The 21,894-nt window shown below is 39.4% G+C and overlaps 1 protein-coding gene across 3 annotated transcripts in view; it reads left to right on the forward strand.

Annotated features, from left to right (window-relative positions):
* Positions 1-21,894, forward strand: part of FAM110B (family with sequence similarity 110 member B) — a 115,538-nt gene that overhangs the window by 34,052 nt on the left and 59,592 nt on the right. Inside the window, exon 1 of one of the 3 annotated variants that reach the window (XM_042022574.1) lies at positions 17,779-17,919. The exons of the other annotated variants lie outside the window; for them this stretch is intronic. The gene's annotated coding sequence lies outside the window, so the exon portion shown is untranslated. Of the gene's footprint in view, positions 1-17,778; positions 17,920-21,894 lie in introns of those variants that run through there. 3 annotated transcript variants of the gene reach the window in all.

A 21,894-nucleotide genomic window follows, 5' to 3' on the forward strand; every position in this document is an offset into this window, starting at 1 on the left:
GCTTTTTATCCTCCAGCCATTTTTCTCTCATATACTTAACAATCTCATGGTGAATAAACAGCTTGAGAAGACAATGTAGAGGAATTGAGGTCCTTTTTGCAGGGATAGCTTGGGATGTCATAGGTTAGCAAAGAAGAGCTGACACATTTTGGAAACACGTTTGGCGCATAGGTTTTCTGTTTGACTGTTCCAAAGTTCATGTTAGCATGAAAGGTCTGTCATTTTAGTTTTCCTTTTGCAATTTTCCCTGTGCTAGCGCTGGCAGTCCAGGCTAGAATATGCCATAAGGACTTCTAAAGGTACACTTTGAATAAAGCTTACATTTACTACAGAATATTTGCATGGTTACAGTACTAGCACTGTATTCCTGTGTAAACACTGTAATGAAGTTGTTAAGAAGAAAAGAAACGCTTACAGCATTTGCACTAAAGTTCATGGAGCATGAGATAGCTGTGCTCAGGATGCTGGTACTTTGAAGGGATTAAAAAAAAGCTTCTCAGAGGCAAACACAAATAACATTCTCAGACTAGCAAAACAGTGTGCAAGTGATGAGAAGAAAGGCACTAATTATTATGCAGAGAATAATCTGATTTGAAATGCCACAGTGGAATCCACTTTGTGATCTGACCTTCCTACAAACAGATTGAAAAGCAGGAAAAAGTACAGGGCATGACCTAAAAATTGTAGTCTGGAAGCTTCCTTAGGTGTGTTGGGTCTTATTTTTGTCTAGCTTGAAATGTAGTTTTTCCTCTTGAGTCAAACCTGAATAAACTGGTTTGGGTGTTCGTGTTGTCCTCATGGTTCTGGCTCTGCCAGACATAGCTATTACTATTTTATTTTAAGAATTGCTCTTGCTTGGAATTTGAGTCCTGCTGGAAACAGTATGCTGTCAGGAGGATGCAGTCTTGCTGTTAAGAAACTTAAATAAGATAAGGCTAATCCTATTGTATGGTTCTACTTTCGGAGGTAGTGTAGAAACTTGCCTTTCCTAGTTAGGGCACCACACCATTCCACTACCTGCTTTATGGGATTTAGTTAGGTTTCTTTAATGCAGGATGTTTAAATTATTTTCTTTTATTTATATATCAGTAGAGATGGAGTAAGGATTAGGATACTGACTACCTGTGAGCTTTTGCTCAGATGATTTATAAATTTCAAAACCAGAAACTCTTTGCACATTGTAAGAATTTTTGAATCGTCATTTTGGGTTGGTGCTTCATTTCCCTGCTTCAGGAAGAGCTAATATTGGCTATTAAAAAACCCCCAACCGCCACCAACCAAATTTAAAAATTCTCCTATGGGTGTAGGAGGATAATCTCCTTCCAGTATTTGTTTTTACCTTGATATTTTGTGTTTAGAGATTAAACTGCAAACTGACTTCAGAATGAGGTTGTCTTTTGAGTTGTCTAAATCAGCCTTAGGTTTCTTGAAACTTGCAGCATAATAGAAGATGTGTAGAGAATTAGGCTATTGGAGTATATGTTCTTAAAATAAGTTGCTTTAGAAAGGGCACACTTTTCAGACTCTCCTAAAAATTAGTAACTTTGTAAACCGTTTAATCCTAGGCAGTGATTACATATCTGTAAGTGAGTAATTAGCAGTTGTCTTTTTTCCTTTCTTCTAAAGGACCTGAAACTTTTATAAGACCAGATAGTTATCAGTAGGTTTTGACTCACTGGGAAGACCTAGATTAAGACCAGAAACTTTTTGTTGTTAAAACAGCAGCTGACTTGCTGTGTGCCCTTGGGCATGTCCTCTTGACTTCCTTACACCAGTTTACCATTGTATCCACTGCTGTTGCCACCACCATAAAGTTCTTTGTAAGCCTGTAATCAAAATGCAGTTGAAGCTGTTTATTATTCTGAGTGTACTCAACTTCATTTGCTATGCAGTTCTGCATATGGTAGTGTAAAGTGCAGTGGAATTATGCAGTTTAGTCTATAAAGAACTTACACAAAATAAAACCACCTTGTGCAACATGTATTATAGTAAAGTAGATTTGGAAAAAAAAAAACCACAGTTTTATTTTGGATTTATCAGAGTATACAAAGACTGCTAGTGGGGGATAAAGCTGTTTGGTTAGAAATGGGAATGCTATGACTATAAAAGTTAGGAGGGGAAAAAAAATTTGTCCTAGAAGGACTACGTGGCAGTCTTAATTTGCTGGAATCTTTAGCAGAGGTTTTCCACTTCTGTTTCTGCCAAGTAAATTAAATTTGTGAAGAGAAGCTAAACTCCAACGTTTGGACTGTTAGTATCTTTTGACAAGGTTAACGTGGTGAAGCAGAATATTGATAATGATGAGCTGCTATTTAACAGTGGACCAGCTGAGAGATCCTTGTGTTCCTACGTAATGTGAAGTTTGAGTGTCCCGTAAGCTTATTGTTTTATGTTTTGTACTTGCTTTTGCATGCATGCCAGGACATGCTCTGGGAAGAGGCATAAACTTTTTTCCTTTTTTCTTTCACAAATATATTTCTTTCCTGTCTAGAGCTGGAAAAGAGGAGCACAAGAGGGGTTTTGTTAAATACAGCAAAACCTAATTACAGCTTGATTTAAAGCCACATTTACACAATGGCTGAGGGGTGAGTTCACTTTCACAAAAACAAACTTGTTGGCTTCCTACTGTGCATCGGGGAATGTGAAGATGCATGTCCTGGAGAGCAACTGCCTCCCTCTGCTGGCACCAGCTTTTCTTACGCTGTGCTACAGCTCTGCTACACGATACAAAAATGCAACTGTGCTGCTATGCAAAAGAATAGTGATGCATGAATTCACTGGTGTGTCTTCATCTTACTGATTATGCCGCAGGTAATACGTACTACATCGTGTGTTCCATGTGATAGGCCTGATGTCTGTTTTCTACGAGCTGCAGAAACCTTGCTCCTCTAAATGAACGGTTGTTTCCTCCAGTCTGTATCTTGAACAGCTTTGTCCCTGGTGATTCAAAGATAAATGTGGGTGAGCAAACTGCATTTTCTTGCCATTGTGGTTTTCGCTCAGTGCACACCTCTGGAAAGCGCAAGATCTCATTTTTTTGCCTGCTGAAGTAGCTGAAAATGTGGTTTTCTTTCTTCCAACTGGTTCAACTGTTCTGCTGTTCTTTTAACTTGGTTTCTCAGATGAAAAGGTTGCACATCTCCAGCTTACTGAAAGTTCATAATCTGTAGTATGTTTTTCACTTCCAGGGATACCTTTTGCTCAAGAAGCCCATCACAGGTGGTTTCCTAACAGCAGCTCATAGTTGAGATTGTAGTCTTTATTCTTTCCTTGTTTCCAGCTGAAGATTGCATTTTTAGCAGTTTTTTATTATTGAACTTGCACTTTATGCTGCTACTACTCCTTTCATTTCTGCTACTCTAGTTCATAAGAATTAGAATAGCAGAGTTTAGAGATTAAGTATATGCACTACCACTCTCTAGAAAAATCAGTCTGTGTGGAGGTAGAAGGTGGCTGGTGGTGAGCCTGAAGTTGCTGTGCTGCTCAGCAGCACTGCTGAGCCATGTTTGGAAGCTGCTTAGTGAAGAGACTTGTGTTAGTGAGAGGCTGGGGCAAGTGGGTTGGTGTACATGGGAAGTCTTGGGGAAGGAGTAACAGGCATAGGGTAGGAGGGGAGGGAAGGGGTCACTGACGTTCACAGAAACAAAGGAGGGATGACAGAGCATGCCCAGAAGAAAGCATTGCAGACACAGTGGTGGAGAGGCAAAAGTAGAGATGGAGGGCCTAGCATGGGCAGCATGTGGATGGAAAGCAGTGGAGGGAGATAGGGCCCTCTGAGCTGTGTCTTTCAAGTACGGTTAGTGTTGCAAAGTCCAGAAAAGAAGAGGGGTACAGGTCTGCAGAGTGCTTGTGAGAGAAGCAGTGAGATAAGAGAGTCTGGCAGGGTATTTCTGACGGTTAAAGAATGACCCAAAATCGGCGGTCGCCCTGAGAGTGGGTGGGCCAACATGTGAAGAAATGTAAAGTTGCAAGAGGCAGAGAGGAGAAGGGAAAAGATCTTGTAAGATGAATCATTCTTTCACCACTAGAGTGATCTTGTTCAGTTTTTTGTTTGGTGTCAGCTCATTTCACACTTCTCAGAGAATTTCAGACCCAGCCATATTATTGTGATACTGGTGAACCATATCTGAAGTTGATGATGGGGGAAAAAGAGGACCACAAAACTTGCTGTGATACTCAGTGAGGTCAGTGAATGACAATCACATCTCTATGTATGGCTGTATACAATGCACTCCAAAGACAGGAAAGTCTCTTTACCATGAAGTCACACCAGGGAATTCTGTCCTTCTTAAGTCTTAGACTTTTATTCAGTTTACACAAACTTCTGTAAACAGCAAATCGTCATTTCTTGTTGCTTCTTGAGATATTTCTTGAGGGCTTTATTAGGTCCTTGCTGGAGTTCCATTATTCAGCACTTTGCATCTTCTCAGAGAATTAGTCATATGAAGGTCATCAGCTGCAGAAAGAGAAATAAGTTGTCTTTCTCAGCACTGTTTTGTCTGCATTATATGTGGCCTTCAAACCTTAAGGTGTCCCAAACTGCAAGGAGGATCCCCTCGTGGACTTAGCCTTTCCCATCATGTAATGTTGAAGTTCTGCCTAGTAGAAGGAAGATGAGCATTCATCAAGATAAAAAAGCAGTCAAGTCTCACCTTACAGTAGTCTTCTCCAAGCCAATATGGTGAAGAAAGTGCTGATGAGAAGGAAAATCTTTGAGCACATTTATGAATGTCCAGGGATCAATGTTTTGTTTGGCTGCCCACAGCAGCATTCACATGGGAGTAGAGTGTCCAGTGAAGTACTCATTGTCACAACCTGTGTGGTCACTGTTTTTTGTCTCCCAGGTGGCTCTGGGCATTCACTGCTGGAAACCACACAGATACCTAAAGGAGTTTTGTGGATTTTGCATTGTCTCATGTCAACCAGAAATTCTGCAGTTGGTTTCTCAAGAGGAGATGACTTGAAAGGCAGAAGTGTATGGATTGCCTCTACCTTTTCTTCTGTTCGTTTTTTATTGTTAAAAAAGCAAAACAAACAATCAACAGTTTGATAAGATCCCAGCTGCTAGTCAGTGGTGATATGCAGAAGTTGATATGAGTTGCAAGCTTTGTTCTTTTGGAAGCTTTTCTTTCAGCTGTGACAATTGTAAAGTTTATTCTCCTAGGAGATGCTCAGATCTTCCACCCCCACCCCTAACAACTAAACAGACTAGGTCTTCCTGCTGTTTCTTTGGTGGATACATGTTCAGAGACGATGACGTTTTCAGCTACATTAATTACCAGAGGTACACTGTTAAAATAATAGGTATGTGATCTTATTACTTCTCTGAAAGAGCCATAAAACCTAACAATAACTAAATTCTGGACCTTGTAAAATTTTTACAAGGAAGATTAAATTTATGAAGGAGGAAATTTCAAAAACATGTAGTATGTGAGAAAGGTTGTTTTCTATGTTCTTATTACATTGGGTCTTTTCTCTATTTTAAAGAAATTTAACTCGTGGTGATACTAATTTTTATTTAACAAAAAGGTTTTTGGGGCCCAGTCTGAATGAGAAAGTTTCCAGAATTGAGGCAATGAGTGGGATACTCTCCTGTTGCATCCTAGATATGGTTGCATATCATAGATATGGTTGCATGAGGGACTTGGTGTACCAAATGGGACCTGTAGGTCACATTAGTCAATTGACTGCTGATCTTGAGCATTGAATGCCCACTGTGGATTTTTCACTGCACCTGGTTAGCGCTGACCAGTAGTGCTATGGGGCATTGAGCTGTTCAGAAGGCAGTGGCTACGTGTTTTCTGCAGCAAGAACTGCTGCACCTCTCCTTCGTGGAGGAAGCAGCTCTCTTTATCTGCAAGGTGGTGGGCCGTAAGTGAGAACCTTGGTCCTGGAATTTTACCACTGTCATTGCCAGTGGAGAACCTTGGTCCTGGAATTTTACCACTGTCATTGCCAGTTCTGGGGTTGTCTCCCAGCTTACCAAAAGCTGCATCATGCACCAAGTGTAGCTTTTCAAGATAGTCCTTATCCTTCTGTAACAGCAGCTAATTTCATGGTGGTTATAGTGGGTGATCCAGAATTACCTGCTCTGCCATGAAATTAAATGTTTCCACCTAGTCCTGTTTCTTCGAAGGTGTGTTGAATGAAAAGAATCCTTATTTAATTTTTTCCAGAGGAACTGGTACTAAGCTCTGTGATCTGTTGAAGTCCAAAGAGTACAAAGAATAGAAAATCAATTCTCTGTGTACTGTTTTGCGGCTGGTTCTATTTTTCCACCATTGTCCCTGAGTCCTCCTATAATTGCATGAAGGAATGAGAAGAGCTTGTTACTCCCAACAATTAGCAAGTTTCTTATTAACAGAGTTCTTAATAGACTTAAGTATAAATACTTGTGCTAGATAAATGCACAATCTGGAAACTAAGTCAGCCTTCCCTGCTTTGTGTGTGTCAACATCTTCAAGATAGTTTTCTGATCTGTAAAGTATTTTTCAGAAAGAAACCTGTTTTTACATAGATCTATTTAATACTGTTTAACAAAAGAGAAGCTAAAAAATAACATCACTGCATCTCTTATATTGCTGCTGCCTGTTGCAGCCGCAGTTTGTAATTTATACTGGGTTAGGGGCTCTAAGCTTTCGAAGGAGTGAAGTATTTTCTTCTGTGTCATATAAACAATATTTGATCAGAAGCACTCTAGAGTGAAGTGCTCAAGTAAAGAAAGACTAAGATACATGACCTCAGACAAAAATCAGTAATTTCAGTGCGATTTAAGTTGTCTTTATCTGGAACTATTTGGCATTAAAATGTGATCAGTCTGATTTTCAAGCTTGCTGTATTCGCATCAGTTCTAAATGAAGTTTTCTGTTGCCTGTGGATTGTTCCTGTAGTGTTTTGTCTTCTAAGAGCTTTCTGTTTGTCATCTCTCCTCTCTTTTCTGTGTTCTACTAACAAGTACGGGTTCAAAGAAATGAATAAATCTATATAAACAATGCTTACTTTGTGACTTTTTCAAGTTGCATCTTAATAACTCATTTCTACAGGAACATCTTTCGCAATGCTCATTCACATTTTTCACTGCAATAGGCAGCCTGTAATGAAAATGTTGACTCACCTGAATGTCTCTGTTTTCTCTGTTCTCTAGATCAAATTGCAAGATAATTTTAAATTACAAGTATTAGATCACATTTCCTTGGACAATTGCTTTTGATTATACTAAGTTGCTGCACTCACCTACTTAAGTCACAGTCAACATTTTAAATATCAGTGTTAAGGGAAGCAGGAGAAGGTGTCCTAGATAATGTTTACTTCCTATCTTGTTAGCTTAATATTTTGAGTCTCTTCAAATTAATGGTACCACTTGTATTAAAGAACTTTGTATAAAGAAGAAAATTGTTTTATCTTGTAACAAAAAGTACAGGTAATCTTGGGAAGGGGGGGGTGGGGCAGAAGGGATCTGTGACATGCAGCCTGGATATGCACATAGTGTAGTCTTTCATTCTTTTATAGATTGCACGACAGCAGCCTTTAATTTTTGAATGCTTTAATTCTAGTGCAAGTACTCAAATGACTCACCAGTTATCTAAAGCATCAGGTAACTATACCTATCTTTAGCTTTGTTCTATCTTCTTATCCTTGTTTCTGTCTTCATTTTCTCAGTTGTAGGCTACAGTGAGTTTAATTAATGTTTAGAAAAACAAAAACCCAAAACAATGCAGGAAGTGTTCCCAAGTGTTCTCACGAGTACAGCCTCTGCAGGCTCGCACTTGGGATGGTCAAGGCATATGGAGGGTAAGCTCTTGGTCTCCTTTCACAGTACCTTCAAACACAACATAACTTGACCCCACCTGCCAAGACGCTGCACTTTTCATTTGGAGGTGATACTATTTTTAAGAAGAGATGTCTTCTCTCTGCTACATGTAGCAGTGCCCTCATTTTGGTGGTTGGTCTTTGCCAAGGCCTTAGCTGCATTCCTCCTCCACTGAGGATTGCTCTGTGCTGCAGAGTATGGTATTTAACCGTGGTGGGGGGTCAGCCCTTTGGCTAATTCTATCAAAGTGCTGAATTGCAGGGGTTCAGACAAGAAATCAATATTCTTTTTCCATCTGACTGCCTTGAAGACGATGTAAATTAAATCTGTCTATCTGTAAAAAAAGTTATGTCTACACTACAAGAAATACAGTTGGCAAGTATGAGCTGCTGCCTGTGTTGCTGCTGGGAAGGATCTTGCCTGGATAGTTTTGTTTTCAAAGTAGTTATTGGTAAGTTCCCCTGAGATTTGTAGTAGTGAGATGCAAATAATCTATACAACTGTGACAATTCTATTGTTTTCCTCACAAGTTCTGTAGATCTGCCTGCAGCAGGCTTTGAAAGCTGGTGAGGTGAGTGAAGATGTAATGCCACTTGGGAGGCATCCTTTGTTTTCTGGAGTTCTCTGCCTATTAGTACCTTTTATGTGTGTTTTGTTGCCTTTTTCTTTTTTGACGCATGCTTTTTTAATTTCCTTTTGGTTTTGTTGTGTTTAGGCTTTTTCTGACATAGTGTACTTCTCAAGTGCAGACATGCATCATCTCCTTCACCACCAGCAGCATCTACAGATTTTAGACTTAATTTTTTTTAATATCCAGGCCATCTCACTCACCCAGTTACTTTGGTTTGATATTTTTTTCCTCTTGTATTTTTATTTACTTGAGGAAGTTGCCTGTAAGTTCTGCCAAACATTAACTCAGACTCAGCTGCAGTAAGGCTGGAGTGGTGCCATGTGTTGGGAGACATGAGATGTTCTAATATATGATATAATTGGGAAGACTTTAAGGAGTCTCTGGTTTTACTCCAAATTTCTTCTTTTGCTAGTTTTGGGAATTGAAATAATAAGTATACAGAAACCCAAAAAATTGATGTGAATACTGCAAAACGTGACAAATAATTTTCAGACTTTTCCTTTATGCACTCTTAGGTCTGTGAAAGTCAATTTAAATACCAAGTTCTGAATGAATACAGACTTCTGAAATAGTTCTTTGCTCTAACATAGAGAGTAGAATTTTAAAAAAGAAATCATACATCTAATTTGGTTGGTTTTTGGTCTCATTTTATTGATGTGCTGCAAAATAATAGTAGAAGCTATTTACCTGATGTACTTTTACCTGATGTAGTGTACTAGTTTACCACAAGAGTTTATTATATTCCAGGTACCCAAGGAGAAGACAAGCCTTCTAAATTCTTCCCAGCATCAATATTTCAAAGCTGTTTCAGTTTGTTTTAAATGAAACAGATATGGAATTATATAAATGGGGAAGTGGTATGTACTCAGAACAGCTTGAATACTGTAAGTGAGATTAGATTTTTGCAAGTTAGCCATGCACATGCTGCAGCCTGTGTGCTGAAATGATCAGCATGAAAACTCAGTGCTATGTGCAGGGTTGTTCACATTGCTTCCCCTCAGTCCTTCCAAAAAGGAATATTTGTGTTAGTGAGGGGGATATGGTGGAAATGCTGGCAGCACTCCAACTGAGTATAGAAATTAAGACATTTTTCAAGTTATACCACTTTTCATAGTTACGCAGTTTCTGTTGTAGAATACAAATAATGTGTACAGTGAAGTCAGTGTTAAACAGGCAGCTCTGAAACTTGCTAATGTATGGTTTTTGTAGCAGCCCTTTTACTGTGGTTGTGCTGCTTATGTTTTGACTACAGACTCCTGGAATTTGCTTTGAAAATATCAGTGTCTGTTTTATTTGAGGATTAGTTTTGGAGTAGCTTCTTTAAATCCTGATTAAGGCAGACATCAAGAAGAGACTTTCTTGGTTCATGTCAGTAAAGATTGCATTGTTGTAGAACATGCAGGAGATAAATGTTTGAGACTGACTGAAAGGTCCAATTCTGACTTAGCTTCGTTTTGAGTGCTCACCTTTTAACCTTATTTACCCCTGTTTGTGCCTAGTTTCTGTAGGGACAAAAAGGGTTACTGTTACGCTATTAAGGTTATGTTGTATGGGATTACTGATTTCCCTTCCTACCTCCAATTTGCTTAGGACTTTAGGACTCACTGCTGGGATGTCACCCACTTGATGTAGTGGGAAACCAATGATCTCAAAAATGTACTGAGCTTCACTGGCTATGTTATTAGGAAAGCTGAGTTACACTTGCTGTATGTTGGTGCTCACAAACTGTATATGAGTTTACAATAAAGACTAGGTTCAGGCCTGTAACCATTGCTCTGATTTTTCCTAATCTTATGTTGATATAAATTCTTGACAAAATAATAAATGCCCACTAACATGATGTGCGTGTCAGCAGTGTTAAATTACAGTGCCTGTGAGATGAAGGTTGTTATGTATTTGCAATTTGCTTAATTTAAAACAGAAAATTCTAATGCTTGTGCTTTTAGAAACTTGTTCTGGAAGTGCTGTGGAGTTGCATCTGGGACAAAGGTCTGAAAGGTTCCATCCAGTTTGGGCACATAGTAAGAGTGGCCACCTGAAGAAATTCTGGTTATTGGCACCAGTAGTGTTACAAGTGGTGACTTATGTGGGGCTACTGTGCCATGCAGACATGTGCTGCTGGGAAGTTGGGCAACTTTTTTTTCCTCCCAGGACTAGGAAAGGAAGATGAAGAAAATGCCTGCTGCTTTGCCCAAGGAAGGTTTGAGAAGGCAGAACAGTAAGTAATTTGTCTCCAGAATGTCGCGGAGTTCCCCTGGTGCATGTTTCCTGTCTTCAGAGCACTTCTCAGCTTTCATCACTCTTGCCCTCACCTTAGTTGGAGCACTATGCATGGAGGGGAGTGTCTGCTCAAATGTTCAGAAAAGGATGGAAAGCAAACAGTGAGAGCCTGTTGGCTTGAGGAGTGGCCACTCATTTGTCTCCATTTATGCTAAGTTTTTATAGCTCTTCTTATATGACTTGTGTGGTCATTTTGCATCAGAGGATTGGGCAGAAGCATCAAGCAGTTCTTGGAAGAAGGGTATGGGGATCTTATCAGCTCAGCAAAATTTAACTTGCTAGGTGTACAAGCTGCCCAAGATGAAAGTATGCTCTTCTTCAGGAAAGTTATACAGAGTAAGAGCCCTGATGACTTTTTCATAAAAGAGCTTTTGGCTTGCTCTATTAAATAATTAAATGTCTCTTCCTGGAGAGGCTTTTCATCTGTGCCAGCAAAATACTTCTGGCTTCTTGTAAGAACACCGTGAGACTGGGTTCCAGTATGGCGAGTCACAGTTTCTGGTTTTATATGGGCACAGTTTCTAGAAATTTAATTACAATCTTTCTAAGATTAAAATCTAAATTTATTTTACTTTTGGCTAAAAGGGCTTGACATTTAATAGGCTTCCTTCAAAGTTGTTAGCCTTGATTTCTGTGGTAACCAAAGCCATTGCATTCATCTGGGATTCATTGTGCTAAATATCTTCAGTTCTGGTGTAAAGTAATAAGATCTTAGAGTTGCTCTGAAACCCTGAATTATGGGTGTGGACTGGAGACTTGAAGTCTCAAAGGTTTGCAATCTCTGAGCTCCCAGAGAGCTGCCTGGCAGCAAGGAGGAGTTTGTGCAAGTGCCTGTATGCATCAGTGTCTGCAAAGAACCACTTCATGTTCCAACAGTCGCACCTTGACTTGCTTTCTAGTTGCATCTTGCAGCTCAACATAAACACCTTCTCGAATAGAGAGACGTAGGAGAGTGAAAAACAGTCTTTGAAGAATAAGAAAACAATGGGGTTTAGAGAACCTGATGGGTCTTCTTTGTCATCACAGAAGATCAAAGAAAACCTTGGAGCTGCTCTTTTTACTCAGAATTGGAAAAAACATTCTCAATTACAGAAGTGAGCAAGTCTGACAGAGTTTTTTCTTCAAAGGGAGGAATGCTATACTTCATCTTTCAGCCTTTGCACTCTTTGCAGCATAGCATTTTTGAAAAATTGCACCTGTCCTCCAAATGGAAGATTTGTATTTAAAGTTTTCCCAAGCCAGTCTTATCTCAGTTGGACATACTCAGCATCAGGTTGTGCCACCCATTTCAGCAAGGTGGTCATAGTGAAGATGCTACTAAATAGAAAAGAAGAAAATGCCAGCAGGGGTGATGGAGATTAATAATGTGGAGGTGCTGGAAGTTTACTTACTATATTGCAAGCTCTTTCTGCTTTTTCACTAGGGAAATCAGTATTTGTCATCAGCTTTCTGGCTTAAATGATTCTCTTAGGGTCCCCATGTTCCACCAGCAACTACAAAGAATGTATCTCCACTTTTGAAGCCCTTTTGTGGCTTGTTCCAGTGTAGTTTTAACCTCCCATGTCCTTGTGAGCAGTTAACTTTTGCTACCATTATATCTTATGCTAGGACTTCAACATCTTACCTCAGCCATGTTTAGTTTTTTGGGTTTTTTTATTGCACTCTTTTTTAAAATCTGTTTGTTCTGGTCTGAAAATGTGTCTCTCTCACTTAACCGTTTGGAAGCAGAGGCTGTTTTTTCTATAATATATTTTGCAATTTTTGTGTCACTAGGGTCATGATTTTTGATTTTATGTGAGTCAGTCATACATGTCCATGTTCTGGATGCACTGTTTAAAGCTATTTCTGTGCTTATTGTAAACAGTGTGGTCCCTTTCTCTGGTTCACCAACTTTGTGGCCATCTAGCTGGTCAGCCAGAGGCTGTGAAATGGTGGCTAAGAGGCACACGTGTTTTGGTCTTGAGAAGGCCTTGGTTGTGCTGAAAGGTGTTACGCCTTTTGAAATGGACAGTTCATACTGCATCTCTGCTGGTAGCTGTGAGGAAGGGAAGTTGGGGAAAAAATAAGGTGGAAATACAAGAGGGCACAAAGCATATTTGTGTAGTTTGAGGTGATTGCTGAAATATGGTGGAAGAAAACCTTGCACTGAAGGAAAAATGGATGGAACTTGAGGAGGAATGGAAAGTCGACATTGGTATGGAGATGTGTTGGAGTGGTATGTGAAGGGAAGCATACTTCAGGGCAATGAGAAATCTTTTAAATGACCTTTTGTTTGGGATTTGTGTGTTCTTAAAAACAGAACAATGCTGCGTTATTCCACATTTGGTTTTGTGTCCGAAGTGCAAGTGCTCAGCATAGTAAACCTCTTGCAGGCTTCACTTCAGATCCTTCTTTGCCACATCCATCAGCAGTAGGATGAAACCCACCTCACTGACAGCTGAACTACTCCTTCCCTGGCTCTCCAGGGTGGCAGTGATGGACTGGTGTCATCCTTTTAGTCAGTTAGGTCTGCAATGAACATACTGCCAGTGTGTAGGTCTGTGGAGGTAGTGTACTTCGGAATGTGGGTGATTTTTTCTGTTTGCTTTTTTTATGATTCTGAGATAAAAGTGAATAAGAATGCTATAAAAAATAGTCTGTAGGAATCAATCTTAGTGCCATCCTGCAACGAGTCTCTGGCATTAATATAGAGACTTCTCTGCCTGTTATTAAGCTTACAGAGGCATTCTGTCTGGGGCATTTATGAATATAATGAGCATATTTGAAAAGAAAAACAGCTCGAAGTTCCAGGTTAGCTGTCCAACTTCAGTGATTGAGAGCATTGACATATGCACACATGTGGACAGGTAACTGCTTGCTTACCAATCAGAATTGGAGCAATCCAAGAAATGTCTCTGTGCTACACAAAATGAAAATAAGTTTGTTGATGCTGAGTGCCAACCTCAAGATATTTGTGACTTCCAGAGAAAAGTTTATACAGCAAACGCTAGGCCCATGTTTTGTTTTCCTCCATAAATGATGATGGGCCTAGTGAAGAGTTTGCCGCCAACTGGCAGACTTCCCAAATACTTGCTAGGAAAGGAAAGAACTCAGCAAATAACTATTGTGAAATCAAAGGTAGTTTTCAAAAGAAAAAGAAAATAATGCTAGATAAATTTATTTGGGAAAGAAAACTGAAATGTAGAAAAATTTGTGGAAAACTGTCCCCTTATCTTTCAAATTGTGTAAATGTCAGAAGTACCATCCAAAAAATCTTAAGACAAATCTTAAGATTTTGTTGTTACATAAATGTAACCATGGGATGGTTTAGCTTACTTCTAAAAGTCTAATGAATGCATCAAGCCAAGTAAAATATTCATTAGAGTAATTGGTTCAGTTCAACCTCTCAAGGCTACAGCTTGGAAATATCCACACTATTGCCTTTAGAAATGCAGCATGTTCACCAACCACTTTGCTCAACTCATTTTCATGCCAGATGCTTGCTATACTTCGCAAAATCTAATTAAGTAACTGAGGTAGCAGTTTACAAGCAATATTTGATACGTTTTTAAGCCAAAGGTTAAGTGGTATCCAGAGTGAAGCCTGTTCAGTTGCAAGACACATCAGAATTATTTAAGATATTCTTGTATTGAAATAATTGGATATGGAAGTACTTATACAAGTGATAATAACCTAGTAGAAAGTTATTTGTTCCCAAAATATTAATATGTTTGTTAATTCACTTAGATATGCCTAAATGAAGTGTAAAATTCATTAATGTGCTAGCTAGACAGTTTTCACTTTAGGAAGCTGGGTTTAGTGTCATATGATGAATTCATCATACCCTCATAGCTTTTCCTCTCTCCTCCCCTCTGTGATGGGCATCTGCTTTGGACCATATGGTTTCAGAGAATTTTAATTGAAATTCTTCTGTCAAGGAACTGAGCTGGAGAAAGCCTAACTTGCTTATAATTGCTAAAAATTTTGTAGAGACCTTCTGTTTCCATGCGGAGGAGCAGGAACTTGAAGCTTAGCACATGCAGGTAACTTGTGCCAGGGACAGGCTTTTGCTTTCGATGAAAGTCTTCCAAATATTGGTCAACTTGTGTACCTTTCACAATTTGTTCATTTCCAACAGAGACTTGCTGGAGTCTCTTGTGACTGTGTCCTTATGAAACCTCTCTTGGCTTCTCTTGCTGGCACATCTATAGATGGCTGTATCCTGTCATGGGTCCAGTGCATGGTCCAGGTGCTCATGTGCCATCACCACGGGTGGCAGGGCAGGCTGGTGGAGCTCTGCATTGTCCTCAGTTGGAGTTTCAGCCATATGCCATTGCCAAATGGGGGTTCTTGTGAATGACCACTGGCTCTAAACATTTGCCCCGCTGTGCAGTTCCCCATACCTTCCTGACCCAGCATATTGTGATGATGGTTAAAAGCTAGTGTAAAAATTGAGATAGACATTGGCACTCTGCCGGCTGATCTGCTAAGCTAAGCACAGAGGTTTAGTGAGTATTGATTATGTTGCAGAGACAAATAGGTGTTTCTTGAAATTCACCTTTGCAGCTGTTTATGGGTCCTTCAACTACAGCTGCTGCCATGAGGTTTTAAAAAAGAAAGCAACTCCTGGAATAAACACCCTGCTGCAATGGTATGTTGAGAGTGTGCTGCCAGGGCAGCCCTTGCTGGGGATGTGGGTTGAACGTGCCCTTGGAGCCAGCAGCTCTGTGGGAGGAGGCAGGAGGCTGGCTGCTGGGGAGCCGTGCTGGAACTGAGCAGGGTGAAGCAGCGAGGGCTTGGAGCACTGCTGGGCAGAGGGGGGACACACACGTAGGCTTAGCAGCTTGCATGGGAGGGAGCCGAAACTGAGAGTCGCGTAGCAGCTGAGGTCTGGTTGATTCCTGTTTCAGTTTTCTTGGTCATTTTTTCACATGTCATCCATGCCTTGGTGGTTTGTGAATGTGGATTAGATTAGAAGAATGATTTAAGTTCCTTGATTTTATTTTTTGTGTTCATGCATCTTTTCTTTTGCTTAGCAAATGTGAGCATTCCCAATAGCTGGATCAGAGGACTAAGGTTAAGACTTTTATTGGTCTTATTCCCCTGTTGCTACCTTTGGCAAAATGTTAGAAAAACAACATTGTAGATCTGATCATCAAATCATTGTGCATCTTTTTCACATGCCTCTTGAACTATTCAAATTAATTTTTTAACCACTGTATAACTGCCTCTCCTGCCTTTCTTCATTAAATATATAGTTTCCTGGTTTCAAGCAGTATGGCTGAGAAACTTGGAATATTCCACAGTATTTTGTAGAAGAATTTGTAAAAATTGATGAGCTTCTTAGATGATGTAATCTAAAAAAAAGACTAAATAAAACAGCCTCCTTCTTTTATTGCAACACAAAACTTAATGTTGACCGAACGTTGAATCAAGGAGCAAAATGTCACTCTTTCTGTATTTCTTTTTTATTTCTAGCCATATGTAGCTTTGAGAATATTAGTCTTACAGAGATGAAGTCTACTTCTAGCACAGAGCAACTCTTTATGAGCAATTTCCGCTGGCAGATTAAGAAAGCTGTGACATAGCTATTTACATATTTCCAGTAAATATGGTCTTGCACTGTTACCACATTGAGGTCTTGTTCCATGAGTAAAATTTTATAAAGTAGCAAATACAATTTTTGTACTGAAGTAAGTACAATATGCTAAAAATGTTTATAGACAGCCTTTAATATAATGCTCTTGGACTGTGCCTGATACTGTATGGTGCTGGTGATAAGAGTAGAGAATTAGGAAAAATGCCAGCATGGGCACAGTAGAACTCATTATTGCAGTGGGGTTCAGGATCTTGTTAGTGTAACGTTTATGGATATGGTTTATGTGTAATTTAGTGAAACATCTTAAAAATGCATTGTAGTTTGTCTGTGCATAATGCTGTAGCACAAGAGATGGTTGTGTACTTCCATCTTGTCACTGATGTTTGAAAACCTTTTGATCAATGTAGAGCTTAGGTGATTATATGAACCATGCGGGAACAGAAAACATCTGAAGAGTGTTTTTCTGTTTGTGCTAAGCAGAGTGAGGATTAATTGAAATGTACTACCAAGGAAGACTAAACAACAAGTGTCTGTATCTTTTTTTCACTGTTATTTACCTGATGTAGAAGCTCCCAGCATCTTTCAAACACACAATGTTCTCTTGGGTCGTAACATTCCTTTGTTTAGTGGACTTACTTATAAAATAAGCGTAAGTAAGCATGTAGGACTTAGTTGTGTTAGTTCCCCATACATCTAAGTAGTCTTTGCTCATGGTATTTTCCAAATGACTTAATTTGTTTTGCACAATGGCAAAAATTTCCTTGGCATTTGCACCCTAGCCTCGTGAAAGCTTAGTTAGGACTTTATGTGCTAATGCACACAGAAGCCTTCTGACCATCTGGGTGTCTGCCCACGGGTAAACGTAAAGGATGGACAGAGGGGGTCCTGTTGACTTGTGTAGGGCTACTGTGCACTGAAGGCACGTGTGTGGTTGCAGTAGTGTGCAAAACCTGATCTGAGGTCTGCTGTGTGTGATGCTGGCGATGCTTGGATTCAAAACAAGAATTCCTACTGGCAGAATAAACCTCTGCATTTTGTTGTCTCCTTGAAATAGACCTAGCAAACTACAAGTGGTCAGCTTCTCAAAGGGCACACCTAAATATATCCTTGTTTTCAGAGACGGAGACAAACCCCTCATAGGTGAATCACTCAGAAAAACAACAACAACAACAACAACAGTAACGTGAAAACCCAAACAGGAATTTTATCCTGACGCACCCAGACAAATAGCAGTCCCAAATGTTGATGCTGTGGGCTGAAAGGTGTGATGTGCCGGGCTCCGTTTCCGCGCACGGTGCCTCAGCAGCCCTGTGCTCGGCGGAGGGCTATAATTAGATTAGCAGCCTGCTCAGCAGCGCTGCCAGCCTGCGAGCCTCAGCGAGCATGTGCTGGATTCTGCATGTGCCTCCCGCTTATTGGCGGCCGGGGTTGCTGCCTGCCGGTTTGATAGGTTTCCCCAGTAATCTTTATGCTGCATTACAGACATAGATACAGAGGTACTGCGTGCAGGCAGTGGGAGAGGTGCTCAGCTTGTAGCGTAAAAGAAAGCCCACAGATGAAAGGCACTGGTCTTTGTTGCAAGGCATCATTACTTAAGGACTGCTAGCTGGGAACGGAGAGGTCAGTGAAGGAGTTTTACTTGGTGGTAATTACTTTCAGGTCTTTATCTCTCCGGTAAAACAGTCATGCATGAAATGAATACTGTTAATCATGTCATCTGTTTAATTTGATCTTGCTTTCATTAATATCATGTATACTCCAGTGGGAGAGCCATCAGATTACAAAACATATCATTAGAGTGGGTTCAGTTCAAAAATAAAGTGTATTTATATGAGAATATTGCTTTCATTTGAAATTTTGAGCCTGTGCATGGGAGTGATTTTACTGGTTGCCTTTTGTTATGCTAATGGCAATATTTCTTTTATTGGAATGTTTTCTGCCGAGCAATTGAATTAAAGCATTTATAACTATTAGCATATGAAGATAAATCTGCAAATAGTGATTAATTTAAAGAATAATTTTGTGAAGTATTCTTTAATATGATTATAGCAATAACTATCTTGGTGGTTCTCTTGCAACAAGGTAGAGGGATGACGAGTAATATGCTATTGTTCTTTCAACAAAGATGCTGGAGCCTTCATGTTTGGGTGGATTCTTTGTTTCATCTACTGGGTTTTATTTTAAGTGGCTTTCAAAATGAAACTAAAGCTATTCAGCCTAGTAGATTTCAATATATCCTTTGCCTGCACATACATGTATTTTATACGTATTTATTGTTCTCAAAGGCTGAATTTTGGCCCAAAGCCTTGTTTATTGTGAGAACTGCCTCCAGCAGTAGAAACAAGATATATATATATATCTATAGATATAGATATATATATATATGCCAATCTTTTAATCGGTCTTTCTGAGGCTATTATGGTATTTATCATAGCATCATACTCATTTAAGTTCTTTTCATACTTGACCTACGCATCAATTGATCACAACTTTTCCCATAAAAAGCATGCATATTTAATGAGAACGTTCTACAGTGAAAGCTGTTCAGAACAAAAGGAAGCAAGCATAAAGTATTAAAGAAAAGTCTCATAATGTAGTCATGACTCATTTGATGAGTTTTGAATATTAAGGCTGACTGGTGAGGCTTCAGAGTTAATGCCCTTGTCTGTGTCAGACTCCAGAGCCCACATGAACTTGTATATTAAGTCACCAGTCATCTGGCTGGCTGGCTGCCACCATGCGTCCGAGGTACGAGTAGATTGTCTCAGCCAGGATCAGAAAGGTGTTAGGAACAGGAGCTATTTTGGTATTAGTCTTCATTCTTCCCTCTGCACTTATCCTTGAAGAGGTTTTTTCTGTTGTATAAACCAAAGCAAAATTTAGGTTGTTCCCTTTTAAAGTATGTGGTGTGAAACTGTGTTACCTTCTGAGTAGATGCCCTTAAATGTGAGCATTTATTCAGTTATCAACTTTACGTGGCAGTGGGTACAACAAAGACACATGCTTTATTATTTGTGATTGTATATTCAAACATGAGTATTTGGGAGGTTTAATCACATCTGGAACATGACTGTTTGAAGTTTTGCTGGTGACTGAAACAGTTAACTTGGTATATATTTTAGTCAAGAGCAAGTTTTTTTCCATATTCCAGGAGTTGTTTTCAAAGTTGTTTTCTTTTAGGTAGACATGGAAAATGCATTTTTGCATTGTGACAGTTAAGCCTGGACAGGGAGGACTCGGGATGTGAAGACATGTTGTTCCTGAGCTGTTTCATATTCCCTCATTGCCTCAAGTTACCAACCAAAAGTGTTTTAAGGATGCTCTGATTTATGCCTTCTGCCTTTTTTAACAGAGGCTCACCTTAAGTAATTTATCTATGTTTTTATAACCTTTTCAACTGCATCCCATGAAGGAGTAACTGAAGTCAATGTTAGTAACAATGAAATGTAAATGGTAATATCCTCAGCTGAATCATGTTTACCATATCCAGACAATGGGTTTTCAAGAGAAGAGAGGCTGATATTTTCTACTCCATGTATTAGGCTATTACTATTTGTAAGCAACATAAAGTATGTTGGAAAAATGCTGTAAAAGTTACCATATTTTTGGTGGTGGGTATAGGTAATACCACTGCCCACCGAAACTGAAATGCTGCACCAGCAGCTAGTCAGGCGTGGATGTCTCTGCCTCCAGAAAGAGCTGTGATGATCTTTGCAAGCATCACAAGAAAACGTGACAGTAGTGAAATTAGAACTGGTGACATTGTAATTTAACTTTGCAATATCTTAACAGCAAGGAATACGCTACTTTGTTATTGCTTCATTTTGTTACAACCTTATTTTTCTTCTTGGTCAGCTAAGAAAAAAAATTGAAGCAACAGTTTGTTGCTCCCTAAAAGGTTGACATTCTTTTTTGCTATAAGCATATTTTAACTGTAACCAGTGTATTGCTCCAAGAAATTTAGCACACTTCAGATTATTATCAATGAGATTTTGTATTCAAGCTTTGTCAGTGAGTTTCTTCATGTAGAAATTTTTAATTATTCTTTTGTTAGGAGATGTATGCATAGCATATTTGTTATGTGCCTCTGTGAACTGTTCTCATTTCTGATGTGTTGCCCTGTAGTTAAATCTCCAAGTCCTTTGCTATGTGAAAAGGAACACTTAATGTTTCTTTCCCAACAGCAATAGAGTATGTATGTGTATATACATATGTATGGTAAAGGCACAAAAGTATGTCGTGAAAATAAAGATCTCAAGTGTTTAATTTATATATGCATGTAAATATATATAAACACATATATATTTTCTACCACGTAACTCTAACATATGTTTGTGTAGAAAACGCTTCCAATGTCATACCAGTATTCTCATCGTAATCCAATAGAAATACTCCTGGAAGAGTAATGTTAGAAACACCAGATTTGGCTGCTGGCTGGAGATGGGATATATGCAGTAAACTGAGTGGCTGTAATAAACAGTGCTGCACTAGCTCTTCTCTATTAAGATATTATGTCTTTTTACTGCTATGCATATAAGTGAATTTTGCATTGCTTAAACCCTTACCAAGTCTGAAGGGGAAAGATGATACTTAAGGTTAACGCGATTTTTGTAGCCTGTTAGCAATGAAAGAGATACTCCAGGAAAAGTCGTAGGGGTTTAAAGTATTACCATGGTGTTTATTTTGCAGGATTTGTACTTACATGCCTTACAGTTTTTAAGTCGAGTAGCAGCAAGTGATATATGCATAAAGGTATTAGAAGGAGAAGAGTGACATTGTGCCCTAAAGCTCCTTTTTGTTTTTCCTCTGTTTTTGGAACCAACTCCAGTTATTACTTTGCTGATGAAATGACTGTCTGCTTATAAGGTTGAGACATTCAGTAGCCCATCTATAAATGCTTATTATAACACTTTGAGAGTTCACAGGAAATCAGTAGCCTGTTTTCTACATTTTTTTGAGTGAAGGTCATTTTAGTCTTCAAATCTGAAGACTTCTGGGCTGGGTGGTGTGAAGGTGCAGGATGAGCCCTCTCGGTGGAGATTCCCTCTGTGGGCTCAGCACAGTGTGCATCAGCTTGGGAAGGCCTTGTTGTGACACTCTTCCCACACTGATGCAGCAGCACTGTTTAACGGGGTCCAAAATGTGACCATGTTCTCATATGCAGACAACTCTTGATCCAGTTCAGAGACGTGTCCTCCCATGCCCTGGGACTGGGCACAGGAGAGCCAATGGCAGGGAATATCTGCCCTGCCCTGCCTTCCCCTTCTGCAGGGCTCTGCTTGCCTGGCATGAGTTATCCTGGGGACTAACCATGTGGATTTAGAAACTCCATGGATGAAATATGTCTAGCTTTGGGCAGCGGAGTGTCAGACATTTGCAATGTTAAGAGTAGGGTTGTGTTTTATAGAGCACAGAGTGAAAGTGGCTCTTTCTTGCAGTTCTCACAGTGGTATGGTGAATTAAAAGCAAAAATGATATTCATATTTTTTACATTTAATCTCCTGTTATGATTAATTTTAATTATTCTTAAATGTATTACCTTCAGTATTAAGTGTGACTTGATAAATTAAATGTAGAACACAGCCAGCAAATAGT

The sequence above is a fragment of the Corvus kubaryi genome, unplaced genomic scaffold, assembly GCF_017639235.1.
Source record: "Corvus kubaryi isolate FWS band 111438036 unplaced genomic scaffold, C.kubaryi_AGA036_p1.0 37216, whole genome shotgun sequence".
Taxonomy (NCBI): Eukaryota; Metazoa; Chordata; class Aves; order Passeriformes; family Corvidae; genus Corvus; species Corvus kubaryi.